The 6657-nt window shown below is 42.6% G+C and overlaps 1 long non-coding RNA gene across 1 annotated transcript; it reads right to left on the bottom strand.

The window, feature by feature from the left end:
- Positions 1–569: 569 nt before the first annotated feature.
- On the bottom strand, positions 570–5490 carry LOC123593128. Its single transcript, XR_006710142.1, has 2 exons — positions 5453–5490; positions 570–1808 (listed from the first exon to the last, which is right to left on the bottom strand). It is a non-coding gene; the product is annotated as an uncharacterized LOC123593128 (long non-coding RNA).
- Positions 5491–6657: the final 1167 nt, after the last annotated feature.

Raw genomic sequence — 6657 nt, 5'->3', positions numbered from 1 at the left:
AAATATAATATAATAAATATAATATAATATAATATAATTATAATATAATATAATAAATATAATATTATATAATAATAATAATTTATTATTATTATTATTATTGCAGCAAAATTATTATTTTTGCAGCAGCAGCAAACAGGAGACAGCAATCCTTACCCAGATGACTTTGTAGGATCAAACAAAATAATACCTTGAGGGGCACCTGGGTGGCTCAGTTGGTTGAGCGACTTTGGCTCAGGTCATGATCTCGAGGTCCCTGAGTTCTAGCCCACATTGGGTTCCCTGCTGTCACTATGGAGTCTGCTTCAGATCCTCTGTCTCCCTCTCTCTCTGCCCCGCCCCTACTTGTGCTCTCACTCTCTCAAAAATAAACAAACACTAAAAAAAAATAATGCCCTTGAAAACAGAACTCTAAAGTTGTGTATAAGTATGAGAAATCTAGTGTGTAGTACATTAAACCTCACAAACATTAGGAGACTGAAGAGGCCAGTATTTCCCACCCTGCTTGTTAAATAAACATTGTAGTTGTGGTACAACCAGCCACGTAGCAAGGTCTTTAGAACTTTTTATCAAGATTGGTGACTAATTTTATTTTATAATTTAACATAATATATTAAAGCCAATGTTTGAAGATACGACTTTTTTTTTAATAGAATACCAATATAACACTTTAAGAAAAACACACCCAGACCAAATTTAGAACACAGGGGACCGGATGGAATGACGGAATGGCAAAGAAAGTGCCGTCCCTAACTTGCTGTGTGACCTCAGGCAAAACCCTTTCCCTGCCTGGCCTCAGTTCTGCCATTGGCTACCTTGGGCACGGAGTGACCTCTGGGCACCTTCCACGTCTGCATCCTGTGGACCCATGAGTTGGAGGATTTTTAGACCAATAGACTCGGCCTCAAGTAAAGCTGTGGTATGTTTCCTGAACTGACAACACCATCTGGCGTGTGTGTGAGGGTAAGACACTAGTGACTGGCCAACCTGGAGCTTTCTGCCCTCTTTCTTTTTCTCGCTTGAACATCTGGCCACTCCAAATATGGCCCACAGACCAGCACCCTTGGCATCATCCCGGAGCTCGTAAGAAATGTACAATGTCCAGGCCCAACCCGGATTTACTCAACATGAATCTACCTTTTACCAAGCTTCCAGGTGATCCTGTGCACATGCAAGTGTGAGAAGCACTGTTTTCACAGGCAGAAAGAAGGAAGCTAGTTAGTGCAGGCAATTTAAGTTGAACATATACTCAACCCTTAAAGAAATCTGGAATTGACTCACATACATAAAATAAATCCTTCCCAAATAATGTCTAAGGGGTTCATCATGTGATGAAGATTTCGTTTCTTGGGAATGTTTACAAGTTTTCAAAAAGGACCCTTCTTGAATGGTATAAGCAGGCATCCGATGACAAACATGGCGTCCCTGAACTTGATTTTCAAATGCGCCTGCACTGTCTGCATTGTTGTTAAGGTAATAACCACACTGGTGGGTATGTTTCCAGAAATTCAACATGAACTCGGCCACTCTGAGCTCCCAGCGGCCATCCTCAGGTTCTAGCCACTTGGCCTCATCACAACACGGCAGTGGACTTCTTCAAAGCCAACTAGAGAATTTCTCTCAGCAGGTGACCTCTAGGAGCTGAGGCTATCAGTCTTATAAGCACAAAGATCCAAATTCTGCCCACAAATAGTGGGCTTAGAAGAAGACTCCAGGCCTCAGAAAAGACAGCAGCCCCGACAGATCCTCAATTTCAGGCCATGAGCCCAGAGCAGAGAAGCCAGCTAAGTGATGCCCAGGCTAACGACCTACAGGGAAATGAGGGCTATTGTAAGCCACTGGGTTTGTGGTGGTTTGTTACACAACAATAGGAAACTAATACAGGTTTTGGTATTCAGAAGTGAGACAATGCTGTAACAGATATCTAGCATGGGGAGCAGCTTTGGAATTGAACAGTGGGAGAAAGCTGGAGGAATTTTGCAGAACATGGTAAGAAAGGCTAAATTTCCTTGAACAGACTGTTCATAGATATATGGATGTGGGGTACCTAGGTGGCTCAGTCGGTTAAGCGTCGGACTCCTGGTTTTGGCTCAGGTCATGATCTCATGGTTTGTCAGTTCAAGCCCTGCATTGGGCTCTGCAAAAACAGTGTAGAGCCTGCTTGGGATTCTCTCTCTCTCCCTGTCTCTGCCCCTCCCTCACTCGAGCTTTCTCTCTCTCAAAATAAATAAATTAATTAACTTAAAAAAATCTGGATAAAGAGGGCACCTAGGTGGCTCAGTGGGTTAAGCATCCACCTTCAGCTCAGGTCACAATCTCAAGGTTGGTGGGTTTGAGCCCCACGTCAGGCTCTGTGCTGACAGCTCAGAGCCTGGAGCCTGCTTCAGATTCTGTGTCTCCCTCTCTCTCTCTCTCTCTCTCTCTCTGCACCCTGCCCGGCTCATGCTCTGTTTCTCTCTCTTAAAAATAAACATTAAAAAAAATTTTTTTAATGGATGTTGAGGACACTGTTGGTGAAGGATTATAAGGATTGATTAGAAGAAAGTGAGGACCACGTTATTGGAAACAGGAGTGAGGGGACCCTTGTTATATGGTGGCAGAAAGCTTAGCAAAACTTCCTGCACTTACATAGAATTTGAAGGGATGAACCTGTTATATAGCTAAGATTTCCAGGCAGTGCTGGGTGCTGCCTGGTCTCCTGCCATGCATAGAAGAATACAAGAGACAGATAGATAGTTACACAAAAATGAAGTAGGACTAAATTATTTAGAAAATTCTCAGACTCTCCAGATGGCAAAAGATGGTAAAAATCAGGATGGTTGCTGAATGTGTATCACAGAGAAAAGGTTGAGTGTATGACTGCACCAACTTTTGTTAAAACCCCAGAGAAATCAAAAGGTCAGAATATTAAGTCACACCAACTGTGGGGCCCTTTCAAGATATTATGGGTGTGGGCACCTCAAACGTCTTCACAGCTGAACCAGGGGCATCTAGGAAACTTGAAGTCATTATCCCCCAGGCATCTTAACAGGAGGCCAACAGAGAAGAGACGTTTTTAAAAAGATCTGTGGATGTGGCTTCTGTTTAGTGAAGTGAAAAGCAGTGAATTCATACAAGATGCTCAAAGTTCTTGAGAAAATCATTTTAGCAGAAATCCTGCCAGCTTGGACTGAAAAAGGGACAGAGTACAAAATGAACGGAGACTCTTGGGCCCCTAAAATTCCACTGGAGGAAGCAGGTTGGTAAAACTATTCAGTTGCAATCATGTTACCTTTCATAAAAAAGGAAGGAGGACACGAAAAGGGGGAACTTCATGCCCAGAAGAAAGAGACAAGAGTCCCGAAGGTTCTTCCCAGGTCTTGAAAGTGAATCCAAAAAAGGCAAACATTTATGTGGCTAGATTTCAGAGTGTTATGGACCTGTGGCTCCTTCTGACCTTCATGTCCCCCTTTTAGAGACAGAAAGTCTGCAACCGTGATCACATGCTTTCCCACTGCTGTGTGCTGGCCATGTGAGGGCAGATAACCTGTCCCTTTGGCTTTGCAGGCCCGTGGGTGGAGAGGAGCCATACCCTGGCCACAGCACATGCCAGAGGGCTCCCAGGAGCCCCATCTGGACCTGGACCCAACTTAGTTTTTGGATTTTCAGCTGGTGAGATTTCGATTCAGATGATGAAATTTCTGACTTTGAACTCATACTGTAATGAGACGAGGCTCAGGAACCTGGGGTGGGGATGAATGTATTTTTTGTGTGGAGGGGGTATAAACTACTGCGGGCCAGAGGGCGGGCTGTGGCAGGCAGAATGGGATGAGCCCCAAACATTCTGCCTTTTGGCAGACATGCTCTGTGTGGTCTCATCCCCTTGAGTGTGGGCAGGGGCTAGGAATATGATGGGATACAACTCTGCTGAAGACATTTTGTGGATGTAAATAATACCCTGGATCAGATGATTTCTGAGTTAAGAGATGGGAGATTTATCCTGGGTCAACTTGACCTAATCAAGTGAGCTCTTAAAAGAGATAAGAATTAGCAATAGGCACTCTCCTACTGGCCTTAAAGAAGCAAACTGTCATGTTGTGGAGAGGGCCACATGGCAGGGAGCGGAAAGTGGACTTTTAGAGCTGAGGTCTTTAATTCTGTGGCCCCAGAGAATTGGATTCAGCCAACAGCCAGGGAGCTTAGAGGAGGACCCTGAGTCTCAGATGAGATCACAGCCAAGGTCGACACCTTAATTGCAGCCTTGGGAGACCCTGAGCAGAGAATCAAGTCGAGACATGCCCCAAATTTGACCTACAGAAACTGTAAGATACTATATTTAATGTTTTAAGCTGCTACAATGCAAAAGCTTCAAAGCAGTTATTAAAAATATATTCAAAGAATTTTTTAACACTATATTCAAAGAACTAAAAGAAAATGCGCTAACGATGGGTCAGTACAGAAGAAATCTCAACATAGAAATGAACGCTACAAAAAAGAACCAAATGGATATTCAGAGATGAGAAATATAATAACCAAAAAAAACCAAAACCAAACAAAACATAAACCCAGCAGCAGGTTTGAGATGGTAAAAGAAATCAAATGAACTTAAAGACAGATTATCAGACATTATCCAATTTGAAGAATAAAAGGGCAGAAAAAATATTTGAAGAGATAATGGCTAACATCTTCCTACACTGATTTTAAGAGCATTGCATTCCAAAGGCTGCAACAAACCCCAAGTCTGATAAACACGGGCTACATCTAGACGTATCTTAAACTGCTGAAAGACAAAGACAGAGAAAATCTTAAAAGCAGCAAGAGAAAAATGGCTTATCACAGACAGGTAACCAAATGATTACCAAATGACCTCTCATTCAAAACAAAGGCAACACTAGGGTGGTATAATCTGAAACTCACCACGATGAAGGCGGGGGATAAACCATGTAAATGAGCATTCTATAGCCAAGCAAACTATCTTCCAAAAAATTGAAGGTAGAATAGAAACATTCCCAAATAAATAAAAACTGAGCTTTTGTTGCTAACAGATCTAGTCCAGATGAAATACCAAAGAAAGTCTTTACACTGAAAGAAAATGGTACCAGAGGGTACTCAGATTCACAGCAAGTCGTGAACAGCATGGAAAATGATACTTAGGTGATAAATATAAGAGACTGTGTATATATACATATTTTTCTTCTCTTATTACTCTTCAGAGTAATAATAAAAATAAAGCCATAATTATACCATTCTACTGAGTTTATAACATATATTAACACAATTTGTATGTCTACGATAGCACAGAGGAGGGGGTAGGAAATGAAGCTACACTGATACAAATTTGCTAAATTTTATTGGAATTAACTCAATACTATGCTGAAGATTGTGATAAATTCAGGAAGCAGACTATAACCCTAGAGTAACCACTAAAAGTGTAACTAAAAAATTTAGGTAAGAAATCAACATGCTTGGGTACCTGGGTGGCTCAGCTGGTTAAGCATCTCACTCTTGATCTCAGCTCAGGTCTTGATCTCAGGGTTGTGAGTTCAAGCTCCACATTGGGCTCCGCGCTGGGCGTGAAGCCTACTTTAAAAAAAAAAAAAAAAAGGAAGAAAAAAGAAATCAACAATCTTAAGGGCATTCTTATCCCCATTATGTAGATGAGGAAATGAGTCCTGGGAGGTGAAATAACCTACATAGCTAAGGCTGGCCCCCAGGACCCCTGGCTCAGCACACTAGGACTAGGGGCCAACTCACACCTTCCAGTGGGTCAGATGGAGACACCCAGGCTCAGATTCCTCATCCATCATTGAAGGAAAATGTTCATCAAAATATTGTAAATTGCCTCCCAGTCTGTACAAATATTTCCCTTGGCATCCTAAAAAAATATTATTTTTATTAGTTTTCTACCCTAAAAATAACCGCACATAAGTTGATAGCAGGAGGAAGAGGGATGACTTCTTAAGCCAAACAAGTTGGTGGCAGTGCCCAGTGAGTGCACACAAAAATGCACGTTGTGGCCCCCTTGCACTTTTTTTTTTTTAATGTTTATTTATTTTTGAGAGAGAGAGAGAGACAGAGCGCGAGCGGGGAGGGGCAGAGAGAGAGGGAGACACAGAATCCGAAGCAGGCTCCAGGCTCAGAGCTGTCAGCACAGAGCCCAGTGCGGGGCTCGAACTCACGAACCTCAAGATCATGGCCTGAGCTGAAGTCGGACGGTTAACCGACTGAGCCACCCAGGCACCCCACCCTTGCACTCTTTATGAATTTGGTCGGCATCCATTTATGCCTGCTTGAACCGTCTTCCCACACCCCTGCATGGAGCTCAGACTGACACACAGCAAAGGTAAAATATGCATAACATAAAATTTCTCACTTTAACCATTTACGAGAGAACTGAGCTGTGCTGGAAGGGGTTCATACCCTAGTCCCACCTGCCAATGAGCTATTTAATCCCATAAGGATAAAATCACTAAATTCTTTAATACTTATTTTTGAATAAATGGCCGCAGATGCTTATTGTGCTTCACATTGTATAACACGTTATTTATGAAAATAGAAACTTAACAAGGGGCGCCTGGGTGGCTCAGTCGGTTAAGTGTCTGAGTTCGGCTCAGGTCATGAGCTCACAGTTCATGAGTTCAAGCCCCACATCAGGCTCTGTGCTGACAGCTCAGAGCC

The sequence above is a fragment of the Leopardus geoffroyi genome, chromosome D4 (assembly GCF_018350155.1).
Source record: "Leopardus geoffroyi isolate Oge1 chromosome D4, O.geoffroyi_Oge1_pat1.0, whole genome shotgun sequence".
Lineage (NCBI taxonomy): Eukaryota > Metazoa > Chordata > Mammalia > Carnivora > Felidae > Leopardus > Leopardus geoffroyi.
Note: the sequence above shows the minus strand (reverse complement) of the source record. Positions and strands in the feature narration are given on the sequence as shown.